Here is a 19,701-nt window from a genome sequence, read left to right on the forward strand (position 1 = left end):
CAATTCCTCATTCACGAAGTTTCTTGAATTCCAGAAGTTTGAAGATTTTGCCAACAGGTGACAGACTAATTCAGGTTCCAACAAGCCCTCACATGCAATCTTTCATATCTCCTGCAAGGTTTTACATAATCTTGATTGTATTCGTGGGTAGTTAAGCGATCATTTTCGTTCACTGAAATCTGTAACGTACATTCTATTTTCTTCTGAACAGCATTTCCGGTGCAGAAATTCCATTTTGACGTAGACTGTAGGTAATATGCTAGTCATTTACAGGCGAAACATAAAAATTCCCTACATATAATATTACTATTTAGCAGTGGGGTAGTTTTTATTAGGCTTTGCATGCAGTGATGGAGCCTGAGCGGGGAAAATCAGCAAGCTCTCCCTCATCCCTAACTTATGCAAGTGTTGTGATTGGAAAAGGAAGGACAGATAGTTTACAAAACAAATATAAATTCGGGATCCCGTGGGGCGCACTTAAGAACGACTGTGTGGAACTTCTGGTCGACGCAGATAGCGCAACTACTGCAAAAATTGGGAAACCGTTTGTTATGCCACCTGCAACTACATTAAAAAATTTAAAATATGTGACGATTATACAATCTTTAGGATTAGAGTTTTCAGCAAATCAGTGCTGACGCAATGTTTATAGTGTCACTGAAGCTGCTGAAACTGACCATATGTTTCCAGAACAAAGCAGATAGTCGGCTGCTGATGGCGGGACAAATTAATGGCTCTGAGCACTATGCGACTTAACATCTAAGGTCATCAGTCCCCTAGAACTTAGAACTACTTAAACCTAAGGACATCACACACATCCGTGCCCGAGGCAGGATTCAAACCTGCCAGCGTAGCGGTTGCGCGGTTCCAGTCTCAAGCGCCTAGAACCGCTCGGCCACACCCGCAGGTCGGGGACAAATTGAAACAAACATAAATTTTAACCTTCAGGACACCAAAAACGTTTTGTGTGACCGCGCTTCGGTGAAAATTCGTGACCTGATAGACGATTTTTACTATAAAATAAAAAACTGACGGATTAACTCCACACCAGGCATGTCAGTGTTGCAGTTTGCCGTCTGCAGCACTCGCACTTAGTTTAGCACTGTGACTGCCTTTTCAATGTGTGTATATTGGGGATGGCAAATCCATCTTCTTCGCTCTCGTGGGCAGTGTCTTTCTGCTGCGTCTTCTTCTTGGTCCAATGCTGAAGCACGGTGGACTGTCGCATGCAATCGTCCTCTTCAGTGGCTGCAGGATGCTTTCTTGGCGCCTGGGCATCCTCAACATTCTTTTCTTGTGATGTGCAGTTGGGGAGAATTCCCATCAGGAACGACAGGTTGACATCTGGAATCGCAGAAACGTTTTGAGCACATGTCGGTTGTGGCGGTAGCTGGCTGGCAGTTCCAGATGATTGTGACAGCTATCTCATCTCCCTCTCGGTGATGAAGCGTTCTGCACATGGCAGGGTGGTGTGCATGAACAATGTATGCATCTATTGATCGTACGGTCGATCTGGCATCGAGCAAGCACAATTGTGACTGCATCAACTGTTCGACAGTGTAATCTCCTCATGTCATTCAACAGCCAGTCCATCTCACTTGGACAGCAGGATGGAGTCTCCAAAAGAGCAGGTCCCATTGGATGGCAATCCGTCACACCCTTCACTTCATCATAGTGATCTTCACTGCTCTCCATCTAGGGCCAAATGACCGAACTGACTGAAGAAACACAAACGGCATGAGATGACATGAATAACGTGTCAGGATGCCGATACTGATGCCGATATGACGGACCTTCCCTTGTTCCTATCTATGTAGGAGTTTGCTCAGATACTTGCAGATCCTCCTGTTCCTGTCAGGTTGGTGTTGTTGGTAGCTAATTTGCAGAATTGTCGTGGTGTCAACTGAAACAAAGAAAAACATGTTTACCAGGGAGCTAGCGGCGACTGGCTCTCTTCCTCTCTGTTATCCAATCTCCTGACACACCATGTACCACTAATCTTCATCGTGAAGAAAGGATGTGAATTTATAAGTCTCAGTTCCTTCTTGATTATGAGACTGTAAAGGATTCGTTGGGAGCCATCGAAATCGAATGGCTTGTAAGGCAGGGAAGGTTTAGGAAATTCGGAAAGGGTGAAGGGATGGGTATTATCAAGGTAGGCATAGATGCTGTTGTGAAGCGACTAGGCAATCTTCTTAAGGACAGCCGGCACGCTACGCTCATCTGGGAGCTGCAAGCAATCGTTCTCCATCATCACAACCTCTTCCTGTGAGGCTGCTGCAGTAGACTTCATCTTCTCGTTCTTGTGCCTGCTGCTGGCTGACCTTTCATTTGGGAGGTTCAGCAGGTGTTTCCAATTCCATGGGTACCAACTCGATCTCCCACTTTTTGTCAGGTCTGGGAGTGCGTCCATGTGCGTCACTCTGTCCACCCTCTCCTTCTGCCCCATTGGGGAAGGAGTGGCGGGGACGGACATCTTTGGCGGCTGCCAGCTCATCCCACAGCTACTGCAGCTGGTGGTGGATAGCGACGGTTCGTCACAGTTACATGTATCGTGCACTTTAGCGTGGTTCAGGCATGCAACTGTGCCTCGCACGTCCTGATTACATGACCAACATTCTGACACTTGTAGCACTATGAGCCTTCTTCTTCGACTTCTTCTTGCCTCTCTGTCCTTCCCGACAGCCTTCAGCACTAACTCGATCACAGCAGCGATCTTGCTTCCCTTTCCACGTCTGACCATGTTTGGACGTGTAGGTGAAAGAAACGAGCTGCAGCAGCAACGAAGCGACCCATTACGAGTTGAGCAACAGACTGTGTCAGGATGCCATGTTCTGCATATCTGGATAGCCTCTGGAACTGCTGACCACTTCTGTAGGAGGCGGGAGAAGGTGATTTCGCCAGTGCTGGGGGAACTCTGGGTGGCCTTGGTGCAAGTGTCGAGTCCTGGTGTCTGTACATTTTGCCTGCGGACGCTGCCTCCTTCATCACGGAGCATTCCTGTCGTATTATCGCAACTACAGAATCCCACACTGTGCTGAAATTCGCTATCCCAGTTTATGACATTGTTCTGCTGACGTATTTCCATTGTTCTTTGACAACCGAGTCCCAAAACCCGTTAGTGCAGCATAAGACTCGCGTTTACTCAAAACCAGGATTTGTTCCTCGTTGGTGCTATGCTCCACCACCGCGAATTTCTATGTCTCTCCTACCCAAACGTTTCTGATATATTCCGTAGTATGCTGCGAGACGCATCGCTTTGTCTTTCCAATACATTGCATACAACATTCACACTCAGTACTGTAAACGCCCGGCATTTGCTGTCCTAGCAGGTCGAGCGAAGAATGTCCTTAACCTTCCGAACTAAGAGTAAAAAGATCTTTCCTTGGTGTTTCTCAGTTATTCTGGCGATTTTGGATATTGGCGGCCCCACACACAGCAGGAACGCCTCTTGTTTGGCTTCTTCTCTTATCAGTCTCTAAGGTTCATCTCATTTACATCTCGTCGTAACCGTTTCTTCAGAAAGTTTCCCACAGATGCTGTAACTGATTCGGCAAGCTCTGTCACAGATGGGCCTTGCTCTATGTGCTAAGGTGGTTGGTATCGAGTTACGTTGCGCTGAGTGGTGGCAACCCAGAGCGTTAAGGTAGACTGAGTGTCCCATCGTGCTGTCTAGATTTCCCTTGATCGAAATCTCCGTGAAGGGTAGGCTTCTCTCCCTCCTATCTCGACAGTGAACTTGATGCTATCGTGTACGTTATTGACGTGACATAGAAACTTCTGCAAGTTTTCTCTGCTGTGTGGCGACACCAAAATGTGTCATCTACATATCTGTGGATCGCCTTTGGCTTTACGTGGGTGGTATTCAGTGATACATTCTCGTAGTGCTCTACCACTAGTTAACAAATTTAAACTTTTTTCTGCATCTGGTTTGTAAATGGGTGTATTAACTAATTTTGTTGTGCTGAATATACTGATAAAATCAGTTTTTCTCTCTGACGTCACATTTCCTAGATACACAGTAGAATAAAAAATGGTAATAGCGAAAATTGACATAATTGAGTCAAACAAAAATACACATTCAGAACGTTTGAAATCAGTATTATTTTGTATGTATATATGGGCATGATACCAATAAAAGTTCCAAATTAGTGCAGAAGATATTTTCACTTTTAATCGTCTTTGGGTTTTGAAAACCGCGACGACAGCGCTCTTCTTTTGTTTGCCGTTCCCTCACTCTCCCTAACAAGACCCCAGCAGAAGTCACCCGTTATCGAAAGGTACCAATAACCTTGGTAACGGTGTTCCATGGTAAGTATGTCTTGGTAAAAGCGTTCACCATTCTCATCGCTTACGGCTCCCAAATTTTCAGGGAAGAAATCAAGGTGAGAATGTAAAAAATGAATTTTAAGCGGCATTCTACACCACATGTTCTTATAGTTGTCCAACAGATCATTCACAATGGTAACACAGTTTTTATATTTTCTGTTACCCAAAAAGCCCTTCACAATTGCTTTAAAAGAAGACACCGAGCGAGGTGGCGCAGTGGTTAGACACTGGACTCGCATTCGAGAGGACGACGGTTCAATCCCACGTCCGGCCATCCTGATTTAGGTTTTCCGTGATTTCCCTCAATCGCTCCAGGCAAATGCCGGGATGGTTCCTTTCAAAGGGCACGGCCGACTTCCTTCCCCGTCCTTCCCTAATCCGATGAGACCGACGACCTCGCTGTCTGGTCTCCTTCCCCAAAAACAACCAACCTTTAAAAGAAGACTGTGAGTTTGGTATCAAAGGTTGGATCTTTCAGCAATTTTCTTGTTTGTGGTCCAACAAATATACCATCTTTCAGCTTTGCCTCACTTAATTTGGGAAACTTTTCTTTTATATGGTTGAAGGCCTCACCTTCTTTATCCAGAGCTTTTGCAAAGTTCTTGATAAGGCCCAACTTGATATGAAGGGGAGATAAAATTATTTTATCGGGCTCAACCATTGGGGTATTGTTCACATTTACGTTTCCAGGAACATATGACTTCCTTCTAGGCCATTCCTTGACTGTATAGTCGTTCTTGGTGTCACGGCTGTCCCAAAGCCACAAAAAGCAGCAATATTTCGTGAATCCAATATGTAAACTTGTAAGGAGTGCAACAACTTTTAAATCACAGCAAATCTGCCACTCATGATCCTTACGGAATACGAAAAATAAAAAAAAAATTAAAAAATTAAAAATTTTATGTGCTAGAACATTTTGAAATGTATATTCGGATTCTACACACCAAACCACATACAAGTTGATGTATCACATCCCAGATGCAAAATGGCTGTTGACTAGTGTTATCAATACTCAGAGCTAGGAAGTACCCCGTGGCAACTCCATTTGCTCACAGAAGTTTCCACCACATTTGAAATAGGTGGTGGTTCGTACATGTCGAAAGAATTTGGCTGTGGCCTCATCAAAGTGTCCCTCGTGAAGAGAAGGATTCGACTAGGAGAACATGGGTTAATAACGACGCAACGTCAGAATTGAATAGTACGTCCTTCTCATCGAAGCGTAACGCTTAGCGTTGTGTGAACAGTGATGCATGAGCTAGATATTTGGCTATCCCGTTTGTCAGCGAGTGTATAGTGTTCATAATAGTCTGCAGTGAAACTTCCTTCTTATGGACTTTCCTTATAGCTTAGCGCTCGCAGTTGTGCCCATCCAGCACAACGTAGCTGGGTACTTACCACCTTAGTGCATAGAGAAAGGTCCACCTGTGACAAGAAAAGCTTGCCGAATGCGTTACAGCTCTTGGAAACTTTCCACGAAAACGGTTACAACGAGACGCAAATAAGATGTGCCTTACAGATTGATAACAGAAGGGAGCGCAAACTAGAAGCAGGAAAAGCCATACGTGTGGCTTTCCTGCCGAGCCACCAACAGCCACCATAACGAGAATAGTGAACAAGCACCAATTAAATATAATTTTCCACGCAACGCGGAAGATTAAGGACCTGCTCGGCTCGACTATAGACCTCCTGGGACTACAGACGCCAGGCGTTTACAATACTGAAAGCGAATGTGCGATACAGTACATCGGACAGACACAGCTATGCCTCTCACAGCGCCCGATAGAACATATCAGAAACGTTCCACTGGGGCATACAGAAAAGTCCGCAGTGGCAGAGCATAGCATCAACAAGGAGAACATCTTCAATTTTGAACAAACAAAGAGTCTATGCAGCATCAGCAGATACTGGTTTTCAACTGTCAAAGTGGCGGTAGAAATACGTCTGCACAACAGTCTCATAAACCAGGATAGGGAATTTTAACCCAGCAGAGCACGGGATCCCACAGTTGCGAAAATACGACAGGAACGCTCTGTGCCGAAAGCGGCAGCGTCCTCTGACGGAATGGTCAGACATGACGACTCGACACCCTCACCAGGGCCGCGCCGCATTCCCCCACCAACACTGACGCAGCACCCTCTTCCGGAAGCGCGGAAGTGGTTAGCGGTCCAGCGACTACATAGGGTGTACAAACGCTAGGGATTGATCGATAAGAGAACACAGAACGAGAAAGGTCTAACGAACTTATGTCCGGAAATGCATGGTTTGCATGCTGGAGACCATTTATTCAATCATACTTTCTTATTTTGTGTCCGATTCACTTCTCTTGCTGATTCACCTTGTAATTGATATGACACACATTCCCTAGCCCCTATCCTGCCATAGTAATTGTTAGTGTCCAATTCACTTCTCTCGCTGACTCACCTTGTAGTTGATATGATACACCATGGTTCCGTATTCGAATCGAGAGCTTGCCGACATGGTGTTTACTTATGCAAGGGCTAATGACAAAAGGCAGTCGGCAGCAAGGAGGCCCATCCCCGCCTGTAACAACCAAAGTATTCAGTGTTTGCAATAGTTTCGCCGTTTGAAGAACGTATCTGAAATGGTTGGAGACCAGACTTGGAGGAAAACGTGATTAACAGTGTGGAAGGCAACCGCCAATTCAGTACCAGGCCGTTGGCCTGCCAGTACACGGTTAGCTAGACGACCGCGTGGAACATTCTCCATGACAATTGTTACTATCCTTACGCTTACAGCGTGTGCATGTCTGACTAGCGACAGACTTTTCACATTGGGAGCAGTTTTGTCACTTATGTCTTCACAAGGCAACCATGATTCCGGGATTTGTGTCATCCATCCTATTCACAGATGAGGCCACCTTTATGCGAAGTGATATCTTGAACTTTCGTAACAGTCATCTGTGGGATAGTAGAACTCCTGTGGTATGGTGACAGCAAATCATCAGCAGTGGTGCGGCTGAAATGTGTGGGTCAGGATAGTTGGTGACCAAATTTTGGGTCCAGTCTTCCTTCCACTTCAATAACAGGCCAGAAGTATCGGCGTTTCTTGTGGGTGACTTTGCCTCCCCTGCTGGAGGAAGAAGAGCCATTGATGATTCGAGCTGTTATGTGGCTGCTACATGATGGTACTCCATCCCACTTACCCATTAAAGTCATTTTATTCGTGTCTTCCTGGTCGATGGATAGGACGAGGGGGTCCAGTTGCTTGGTCTGCTTGTTCGTTGGATCTCAAGAAGTGTGGTTCCTGGTTATGAGGCCCTCTCAAAATTATCGTGAATGCAGAGACCATTCCAGATGTGGAGACACTGGAGCAGCGTATTCATGTTTCCTTTGTCACTGTTTAGATGAAGGTTGGCTGATGTGAATATTTCAAACAGAACATGCTATGCTGCATATAAGCATGCTTTGGAGCACATAGAAACAATTTTCAGCACATACTGTAACTGTGGCATGGTAGAGCCCGTATTAGACCACTGTCTCTATAACAATGTATGAATACTCTAGCATGGAAACCATGCATTTCCGGACATAAGTTCCTTAGACCTTTTTCGTTCTGAATCCTCTCATTGATCAATCCCTGGAGTTTGTACACAGTGGAATAGCTCTAAGCACTCTGGGACTTAACATCTGAGGTCATCAGTTCCCTAGACTTAGAACTACTTAAACCAACTAACCTAAGGACGTCTCACGCATCCATGCCCGAGGCAGGCTCCGTACCTCTACACAGTGGAGAAATCACCTTGTATAGATATGCAGAACACAGCATCCTGACACATAGCTCCTCGATTCACAACGGGTCACATCGTTGCTGCTGTCGCTCTTCTCCCCCCACTAAACTTCGCCGACATATCCAGACATAGTGGCCGAGTTCCTGAAGATGGCCAGGACCGACCACAGCAACAAGAAGAGCAAGGCGAAGAAGGGGCAGTGCTACCACAGCCAGAAAATGGACATGTAGCCCATACCTGCACGGACACAGTTGCGTGTCTGAAATATGCGAAAGCGCATGATACACACGACTGCGACAAGCAGAGAGATATCCCGCCCACATGTGTGAACTGCAGTAGCACCCACGCTGCCACTGCATGCAGCTGCAGCTACATAAAAATTTGGAGCTGCAGAAAGAAGCAGAAGAAGGAAGGCAAGGCCACCACGCATACAGACGTAGTCCCCTGCGATAGAGCGGCCGCCCAGCGCCCCTTCCCCCCTCCCCTCCCTCCTTCTTGCTAAGAGCAGGAGAGGGTCGAGTCTCCATCATGATGAGGACTTCCGCATAACGTTGCGAAAAGCTACAGACGACTCAGTTGCCTCACTAAGGTCTGCCTTGGCGTAGGGTAGGGTGGCCCTGAGGGCCGAGTTGGACGAGGTGCTCTGTCAGGTGTTAGATTAGATTAGTACTAGTTCCATGGATCATGAATACGATATTTCGTAATGATGTGTGACACAATACAAGAAGGGGCGCCTGCACGGGGTAGACACGGAAACTTAGATGGTCGCCTCCCTGACCAATGTGGAAATACGGGCGTTTGAGGAGGTAGCCATGGAGCTAGAGACACCCACCCCAGTGTTGCAGACGGCCATCACGAAAACGGTCGCCTCATCACCACCTGCAGAAATATGGGAGACTTAGGAGGTGTCCATGGACAAGGAGTTGCTGGCCTCACCCCCGCTCCTCAAATGGCAGTGCTCAACAAGACTGGGGACTCCAAACACGACAGCAGCTACCCCCACCATGATTTTCCCTACCCTTTCCCCCCCACAAACATCCATGACCTCCCACACAAGCCACACCAGCAGATGTCAGCTTCAGCCCAAGCCCAGCAGCAGCCATATGTGGCTGCAACACCAGCAGCAGTCGAAACTGCCGTTCCACAGGTTGGAGCATGAGGGCGCGGATGCCATATTGTGCCTTCCAGCCCGTCGCCACCAACAATTAGGCTCATTGTGGATAATGACCACAATCATGGACTAACTATTTGCAGGTTTAATGCAAAGAGTATCTGTCTCCAGCTGGGCGGTTTCGTTAATTCCTGCAGGACGAGGCAATTGACATGTTCGTCACAAATTTCTTTAAGCCCAGGGTCAACGTGCGGGCAGCCAACTACATCTACTACTGCAACAGGCCAACTGTTGGAGGTGGAACTTCCATCTACATTAAGATGCTCCTGTGGCACCAACAAGATCAAATGCCAGAACTAGTCGCACTGGAAACCACAAGAGTGGCTGTGAATACCACCATCAGGAAGACTAATGTCCTTGCAGTTTACCAGCCGCACAGCAGATTGTTGCAAGAGGCAGACTTGGCGCCCTGATGTCCTCGGGAGGGGGGGGCTGACTTCATTGCAGGCGATTTCAATACAAACAGCACAGAATGGAATTCTCGCCTCACAAACACCAGAGAGCATCATCTCTTAAGCGCCATACATCGAAATGTAGCTGTTGCCCTAGGGCCGCCAACTTCCCCAGCAGAGGCTACCATACTTGCTTGACATTGCCCTCCCGAAGGGTGTTAGACAATCACGTCCGCAATAACGCGAAACGTCATGTCATTGACCACCTCGCTGTTATCATCAACATGGATGTCATCGGTGCAGCGCAGCCAGACGGCCGTCCGAGCTACCAAAACTTGGACGCCATGCGCTACCAAGCGGAAGAGCCTGACCTGTTAAAAGACGCGCCTAACCTAGAAGAAGTGGGGACTGAGAAGAACCGATTATTCCGTGAATGGCAACTCACCCAACAACAAGACACGAAACGCCTCGTTATCTGCATAAAGCTGGCCGCTGTTACCGAGCGGTTCTAGGTGCTTCAGTCCAGAACCGCGCTGCTGCTACGGTCGCAGGTTCGAATCCTGCCTCGGGCATGGATGCGTGTGATGTCCTTAGGTTAGTTAGGTTTAAGTAGTACTAAGTCTAGGTGACTGATGACCTCAGATGTTAAGTCCCATAGTGCTTCGAGCCATTTGAACCATCTGTATGAAGCGGGAGATCAAGAAGGAGCACTGGAACTGGAAGTGGGCAGAGCTAGTATCCACACTCAGCCCTGACGATGGCACTGCTTGGAGTGTCGTCGAAAGCTTCCTTCGTCGTCGGCAGCTTATCTCGCGCATGCCGCCGCTGCACATCGGTCAGGACTTTGTCAGCGAACCAGATGCCGAGGCCAGAGAGTTGGCTAATGCATTCGTGGCCAACTTCACACCAGTGACCGACATTATGCAGACCCAAGAGCAGCTGCCTACCTGCCAGGGCAGAAGAAGATGTCATTCCACACATCACTGAGGAACAAGTCGCAGCTCAATTCCTTTCTTTGCAGGAAGGCTGGAGGCAGAGGTAGAGTCAGCATCTGATGATAAACCTTCCGCTGGTATTCCACTGGCCATCGGCCAGTTTCGTCAACTAGATATGGGGACTATCCATCCACGTGGAAGTTATGGTTACACCAAGACAGACAGACAGACAGACAGACAAGGACCCATATCAGACAGCCAGCTACTGTCCAGCTTCCTCCCGTCCTTCTCGAAGGTGTTCGAGAGGCTGAACATGAAAAGGCTGATGCAACAGGTCAATGAAAAGAGCGTCATACCAGAGGAACAGTTTGGATTTCGGTCCAGCCACTCCAACCCTCACTAGCTGCTCCAGCTGATGGAAAAGGCGATGAGGACGCTGGAAACAAATAAGTACCTTGGGATGGTGCTTCTCGATGTGTCTAGCCTTCGACTACATGAGACACGATGGTCGCGAGTAAAAACCTTTTGTTCTCGGGATAACGACATCACAAAGGTTCCTTCTTTGTCCTACATTGCTAAAAGGACCATCCACATGAGAGCAGACGACGGGTCATACAAGGAGAAGCAGATATGTGCAGGGGTGCCCCAGGGATAGGCACTCAACCATCCACATAAGGGCAGACGACGGGTTACACACGGAGAGGCAGATACATCCAGGGGTGCCCCACACGTAGGCGCTCGGCCCCTTGCTGTACTCCCTGTACATTGCCGACCCTCCACGGGTGGCGCGCTTTGAGTCGGCTCTCTATACCGACGATACAGCGCTGTTCACCATCAGCATAAATGTCCAGAGTATGAAACGCCGCCTCGAGCTAGTGTGCAACTCACAGGATTCATAGCTGACGAAGTGACGCCTCAAATTCAACGCCAAGAGCCAGGCTTCATCTGAAGGGTGTCAACATCTTGGGAAGCCTCATCTACGGGCAAGGATTACAAAAAAACCGATCAGAGTCTCACCTGGGTGCAGCATATATGTAACATGAAAAACAGAGTAGTCATAGGTACCTCCACGCCATGGAATTAAGCTCTACCGAATCCTAGTCAGATCAGTACTGGATTATGCGGCCATCGGTTGGGGAAAAGCTGCCAACAAGCACATCGTAGCCTTTATTCGGGCTCTTAAGCTCGTTATGAATCTTCTCAGGCTGTATTCCATTCGGGTGCTACGCGAAGGAAGACATATCGCGCTGCTGCGGGACACATTCCGGCAGGCAGCTCGTGTTGTCTACGAGAAGTCAGGTCAAGCCCGTATTTGGCTCATGGCAGAACAGGTCCACCAACAACTCCGCAGCCTGACAATTCGTTGGCCGGCCTGCTGCAAGAATTATTTTCTCTAGAGCAGCCTGACAACTCACCTCCACATCACCTGAGGCCAACCCTGCTGCGAGAACATTCTCTTCCTTTGCAGACTGAGGACAACGCATCTTCACATTACACGATACGAGTCCAGCAAGTCAGGTATATGTAACACCACATCAAGAGAACCAGCAGGAATCACAGTTTGATATTTAATCTGCACGCATGCCGAGCAAGGAATATCGCCAGGTAAATGACTAGCGACTAGCATCCCAACACTTCCGATACTTCGCCTGAAGATTATATGTACGTAACTCACTGAAACTTTGCGAAAAGACGACGACGCCATTCGTCTGATAACCCTACAAGGTTTTATCATTGGAATATGCCGAGAAATGCTGCAATCACATATTATTATTATTATTATTATTATTATTATCATTTTGTGAATTCTATGGAATATATGAGATCAACACAGTTTAACTATAACCATATGATGAGGAAAAGTAAATACGGTATTAACACTAACTCTTTCTCTTTTGATGAGATTGGGTACAATAAGCAGAGAGTTATTTCACTGACCTGAGCAACAATATATTTATATTTGTATGACAATTATTGTATTAATTTTTAACGAATTGATTTCTAGTTGTTTAGGTTTTTCTACTGCCTAGAAAATCCAAGCTAAAAATTCTTGAAATTAAGGTGGGACATTCATGCAATTGACCGAAAATTGTTAACTTTCAATTTACTTTTTACTTATTAGTAAAACTCATGGATAATATGTTACCAAAGTTTCAATGAAGAAATCGCGTTCGAAGTGACGGAAAAATAATTAAATGTGTGATGCGGACCTTCCTGCCACGCCCAGTTTTCAAGCAGAACTTCATTACTAGCTAGATAAACAATGATTCCGTGGATTACTTTCAAGAAAACGTGCAAGGGATACAGCCAGAAGGCTGTGATATATACTCTTTGGTTCCATATCTTAGAAACAATAACAAACTAGCTGCTTTGTTTATGAAGAAGCAGTTCCTGTTTTGCCTTGTGCTACTGTTCAAGTGTATTATGACAAGGCTATCATACAGAACCTATCCAATGGCAGTGACATAAAAAGTGCAGTACAGGTTACATATTTCCACGTGGTGAACATCCCATTCATTATATGTGCTATCTTAGCCAGTGTAAATCTCTACAGGTTCAGAGGAACAACAACCCTCACATTCACAAGAAGAGGCTTCCGAATTAGATCCTGATATTGTCAAGCCCATTTAAAGGTTTCTGGCCGGTGCTTAAAAGGTGTCTTCATGGCAAAACCCAAAATCCAGATGAGCCTCAAAATTCACTTATATGGAAACGATGCCCTAAAACTACAATTTCATCTGTTTCAAGTGTCATAATTGCAACTTATGATGCAGTTCTTATATTTAATGATGGGAACATAGGGTGATGAATGTGTTAGAGGGAATGGACTTTAAGGCAGGAAATTTCATTCAAGATATGTTGAGAAAAATATATCTACAACGCTTCTCTGCAGCTGAAAAGTCAGTTGAAAGAGTGGTAAAGGAAAGAAGGCAGAGAACAAGACACCAGAAGAGAAGCCTTGAGAGAAAAGAGGAATCTGAGTTCAAATCCATGGCCTTCTGAAGAGGTGACACAAGAAAAACGTAGTTTGAACACAAAATTGCATTTCATGAAAATTATGTTTTTAAAGTTTATGTACCCTTCTTCGGAAACTGTCAACATAATAATTGTCTCAAGAGTAAATTTTGAAACTCTGAGTGAAAGCTGAGATATGGGCGAAGTGATTGGAAATTTGCTTGAATTTTATATAATATTTACAGAATTGTAATTTAAAAAAATATTAAAATCCATCTATGCGATATATTCAAAAAAATCTCATGAGAAAAGCTTACAATATGGAAAGAGATTAAACAGAAAAAATTTTGTAGAAATATCTTGATTTCTGAGAAAAAAGTACAAACATTATTTTTTGAAAATAAAATTTTTAGATTCCCTGAAAAGGTTATATATAATCCAAGGAACTTAACAGTAAATTTGTCAGTGTCATGTAAAGCATGGTACAAAATTTCATTATCGAATCTTCCAAATAGTGGATCTGGTGCATAATTACAGAAACCAGTACCTGTATGTTAGAAGAATTGACCCTGGCTGTTGAGACACTTGTCCCACTGTGACACAAGGCAGTGAATGGCTGTCTCATAAAATTCCTGGGGCTGCGATGTCAACCAGTTCCGCACGTACAGCTGGACGTCGTTGTCCAAGGCGAATCGTTTGCCGCTATGCTGACGTTCTTCTTTGACCAAGACAGCCCCCTTCTGATTCACTTCCTGCAACACGGGACAACAGAGAATGCCCAGCGTTACTCGCAAACCTTGACCATCCTTCGCCAAGCGATCAAATCAAAACGATCAGATAATCTCACCTGTGGGGTCATTCTGCTCCACGACAATGCAAAGCCTCATACGGCCAACACAGTAGCGGCACTCCTGCAGAGGTTCAAATGGGAGGTTCTAGGCCACCATCCATACAGTCCGGATATTTTTCCCTTTGATTACGCCATTTGTGGTCCCCTTAAAAAGGCTGAGGGGCAACGATTCACCTCGGACGACGACGCCCAGCTGTATGTGCAGAACTGATTAAAATCGCAGTCCTGGGAATTTTATGAGACAGCCATTCACCCCCTTGTGTTACAGTGGGACTAGTGTCTTAACAGCCAGAGTCAATACTTCTAACATACAGGTACTGGTTTCCGTAATTATGCCTCCGGCTCGTTTCTTTTTGAACTCCCCCTATAGTGTGTGTCTTTCATGAACGACCACTCTTAACATTAAATCGATGTACACCGATCATTGTTTAACATATATCTCACACACCATGTTTCCTTAGAAGTTCTACATCATAGTGTCACAATTAGCGTCAGCTATGTGTAAAACACTTGTCAGTAACAATGTGTAGAATACGAAGGCAGCGCGGAAGCTCGCAGGCTTGTTTGATTGGCGAGAGAGTGGAACAGAAAAGCTGAGAAATGTTAACTGGCAAACACTCCAATAAAGCCGTAATATCTGTTGGGAAAATATCCGTAAACAACTTAAAAAAACGACTTTCCGAGCGGAAACAAACAGTATTCAGTCCACTATGTATCGATCACGTGGAGATTCAGAAAATAAAGTTAAAACTAATAAAGGTTCCTACAGAGGGGTTCCAGCAGTCATTCACCGAACGCTTCCCCAAAGGATGGAACGGAAAAAAATCTTAATGTACAAGGCAATAAAAATTGTTCTCAGCGAAACACAATTCTGGGAGTGTAGGTGTTTCTTATCCAGTCGAGACTGAAAGATACTATGTACACTTCAAACAGATTCCAGAAAAGGCTAGAGCTCAGAATGTGAGAGTCAACGCCCCAAGGACAGGGATGGTTTCAATAACGTCCTTGATGCCGCCCTCTAAGGCCTTTCGCGTCGATTCTGAGCTGAGGTGTGTCTGAAATGTTTTCCTCGGCCACCCATGATTTCAAAGCTGGGCGCCATAAACTTCACATTAACTTTATTCTTTGTTTTGCAAGTGTTTGAAACGTCGTCGGCACGTGGATGACGTCACAGGGCGCCACTTTTCTGCTTCATTACAGAGGCTTTAGGTACTTTTGAGGCAAATTTCGAACTTCTATGTTGCAATGGGAGGCAGGTCTTTCATATTTCACGGTGAAATATAAAATGCTTAGGGGCACATAAAGATCTGAAATTTCTAGTACAGAAAAGCCCTGTTTGTATAAGTCTCCCAGAGACTCATTTTCAGCCTTTCTACGCACCAGTGTGCCATATTTTCCACAGAAAATAGCTCAGTGGAGAAGAGCGAGAGACGGTGTCGCCGCCTTTCTCAGAGACTTGTACAAGCACTTGTTACTGCTATCATCTACACGTCGACATGCGTTTTAGTATATTCCTTACACTTTACAACAGTTTTGCGCTTTGACAGTGGAGCTACGGACTTAATATCCTACGCAACTTTACCAGCACATACCTAGGGGTCGAATGCCTCTATCTATGAACATACATAAACTTCTTTCGAACACACAGGAGTGTAACGTATTTTATCACAGCAACGGAGTCGTTCTCTCTCTACCGATAATGTTTGATGGGGAAGTAGCTGCGGGTCTTTATTGCAGTAACCATGTCTCCATTCGACTTCCGAGTGTGGTGGTCTCGTCGATAACGTTAAATCCTAATGTTTCTGAAAGGGCCATGCTCGAAAGTAGATAGCCAAAATGGATCCAGAGCCGAATTGGATTACTGACTGCCAGTAGGGTGCACCTGATCAGCAGGATTGTGTCTATGAGTAATGAAACACATAACGAATACTGCACAAAGACGCCAGTGTATCCACAGCAAAGTCTTCCGGTCATCTTAGAGGGCAGCCTTCTCTTGGTGGAATGAGCAAAATTGTTCTGCTGTAAGAGACTGGTGGGCTGTTCTGTGATGGTTCAAGATATCTCCAGTTGCAGAGAGCCCCATTACCTCTCATATAGCAAAAACAGGTTACCGCCTGAGACATGCACATCATTAATATTTCTATTTAAATTCACAAAAGTGTGTGTGGTTGGGGAGGAGGGGTGAGCAGGAGTAGGTGGAACTTTTGAAATAATTATTAAGATCACTGACGTTTATGCTAAAGGAAGGAAGAGCAGAGTTTTACGTCCGATCGACATGGAGGTCATTAGAGACGGTTCGTACTGAACGATGCGATGAATTTGAATAACACACCACAAGCGACAGCCCAGGCGATGACACAATATTTCTACAACTTTGTTACATTTGAGAGTATGATTTTATATTCCCAAGCATACTGCCAACAGCTGGAGAAAACTAAAATTTTTTGTTCGGAGGCGTCCTGTGGAAGGGGAACAGAGGTATAGATCTTAGTCAATGCATACATTTTTACCCTACTCCTATCAGTGTAATGTCTTCATCCCATTATTTACTTTATTCAGATCTGAAGATGATCATACCTGGCTGAAGTAAGTAATGTGTCGATTTTTTTTAATTACTGGCTGCGAAAGGATACTTTGCAACCAAAATTTAATTTTGCAGCGTTGAAGTCTGTATTAAGCCCTTCAACGTGCGTCAACTTTACACCAGATTGGCCGTCTCCCATTAAGCATATCAGAACCAGATATGCTTCATAACGTCATCTTGAGGCTTAGATTCACTAAGTACTAGGGGCGAGGTTGATACCTGAGCTACTACATCTGAATGTACAGGATTACTCAGCAGTTCACAATTAAATGCCTGGAAGAGGGTTCAACGAACCACCTACTACTTTTCTGGTGTCCCACTCTCGAATAACGCGTGAGAAAAACGAACATTTAAATCTTTACGCAGGAGCTCTGGCTTCTCTAATTGTAAGATGATAATGATTTCCCCCTTTGTAGGTTGTCGCCAACAAAATATTTTCACACTCTGTGGAGAACGTTGGTGATTGAAATGTCACGAGAAGGTCCTACCGCAGCGAAAAATGCCTTTGTTTTAATGACTGACGCCCCAATTTGTGTATCATATCAATGGCACTCTCTCTCTTATTCTGCAATTATACAAAACGACTTGCTCTTATCTGAACTGTGTTGAGAGTTTTTTGGAGCTATTTCCATTCAGTGGCTCTGGATGATAGATTGTAGTCTTAAAATTATCACCTACAGTCACTGAAGTTTTAGATTTACGCCAACATTTACAATAAGGAAATTTATAGCTTAACTACCCTAATGACTGGCGGTTGGTCTAACACGACCTAAATACTAATACTCCTCCAGTCTGTAAACAAGGAAAATGGCTACAGCTGTCCTTTTGTTCAGAGTAGAGCAGAGTCAGAGTTAGTGCGCCCCACATGCTCTGCAACTCGAACGCAAGGCATACTGATACGATCCGCATCACGCGAGCGCTTTTAATTAAACACTCCGTAAATTAATTGTCTGCGCGTTTAACTGCACCTGCGCCTGCACGTTTTGATTCGGCTCTTGGAAAACGTGGGGAAATTAAATTTCTGCTTCTCATTTGCACTGAAAATTTCAGGAACTAATGCAGCTGTTAATAAAAGAGCTGCGTGCCACCGCGCTCCTGCCCCCGATCGCCGAAGCCTGATCAAATCAAATTTATTTTCCCAATCAGCGCCAGTCGGCCGTGTAAACAGAAACGCGCCAAATATTTGCAGGCTACCTTTTCCCCCTCCCCCACGCATTGTTACAGTGCTCGAGAATGCGCTAACCGTGCTATAATGTCCTCGAGGGCCACGGGCAATGCGTGCGACGAAACGCAGACGTATAATTCCTTCTGTAGTTAATACTAGAGGTAATGTTCAGTTGTGTGTGCTCCGATTGATATCTCATCCTTTTTTCCCAGTCAACAGCCTTTTGATCGGTTTGATGCGGCCGGCCATGAATTCCTCTCTTGGGCAGACCTTTTCACCTCAGAGTAATAGTTGGATTCTTGTATCCCCATACAGTTTTTACTCTCCATCAAAGCTATTCATTGATGTGTTAACACGCGTTCCATCGTCCTGTCCCGTCTTCTTATCAGTGTTTTCCACACATTCGTTTCTTCGCCGATTCTGCATAGAAAGTCTTCATTCCTTATCTTCTCTGTCTATATAATTTTCAGCACCATTCTTTAGTACCACATCTCAAACGCTTCGATTCTCTTATTTTACAGTTTTCCACAGTTCATGGCAGTGTCTCTGGCTCTCTTTGTCAGAGTTAACTTACTTCTGTGTCCTCCTTGCTTGGTCCGTCACGTGTTATATTGCAAAAGAGAAACCTTCTCACATTGGCTGATAATTTGATTTTGTAATAAGAAGAGTCGGCTAGGCAATAATAATTGTAAATCTTGTTATGTTGTGGCAACAGACTATGCTGGTGTTTCACTTTTCACATGTAATTTTCTTGTATCTATTACTGACTTGATTTCTAGTTATTTTTTGTGATTATTGTCTTCAACTCGATTTTGTTCAGCATCGCAATGTCCTCTTTATACGCAATTGTACTTATCTAACCTTTTATTATTTTATGTGTCATTCTGTGTAAATGCATATACCTGCACGCCACCATCCGGCCCTTCAGTTTACTGCTGTCAGGCTTGCGCGAATGCGTGAATCGGTCACTTATGTTTTGACTCTGAAGAGGAACAATCAGGTTAGTCCGGTTGGACATATAAGCATTTTATTTCGTTGTCGAAGAGTTGCGTGATACAACAATGGCCATTTTATTACTTATGATTGATAACAATTTTATTAAGCAGGTTATGTTCTTCTCCATTAATTGTTTTAATATTAAACTTTAGAGTTCATTGTCTGCTATATACTATATATTGGCCGGTTTGTTTCCTTCAGGTGTAGAACCGTTCTCAATTTTTGTGCGGTTGCATAAAGGCTTTTGCTAATCTCGCCTTTCATACAATTGCAAGTGACTTTTACTGATACAATCAGTTCGTTCAAACTGTGTCTCATACGAGTATGGTAGGTTTTTAAATTTTCAGTGTAACACTGGAATCCTGTGAGTTCATTTTGTAAGTAGGCTGTTTAGGTTTTTATATTGGTAACGCCACGTAGCTCTCTGTATGAAAATCACTGGCTGTGCTGTGTGCAGTCTGTGGCTAGTTTGCACTGTTGTCTGCCATTGTAGTGTTGGGCAGCTGTGTAATTACGTAAACATCTGTCACTGATGTAATAAAAAAAGTTTGTCTCTCTCAGTTAAATGATCAGACA

The sequence above is a fragment of the Schistocerca nitens genome, chromosome 1, assembly GCF_023898315.1.
Source record: "Schistocerca nitens isolate TAMUIC-IGC-003100 chromosome 1, iqSchNite1.1, whole genome shotgun sequence".
Classification (NCBI taxonomy): domain Eukaryota; kingdom Metazoa; phylum Arthropoda; class Insecta; order Orthoptera; family Acrididae; genus Schistocerca; species Schistocerca nitens.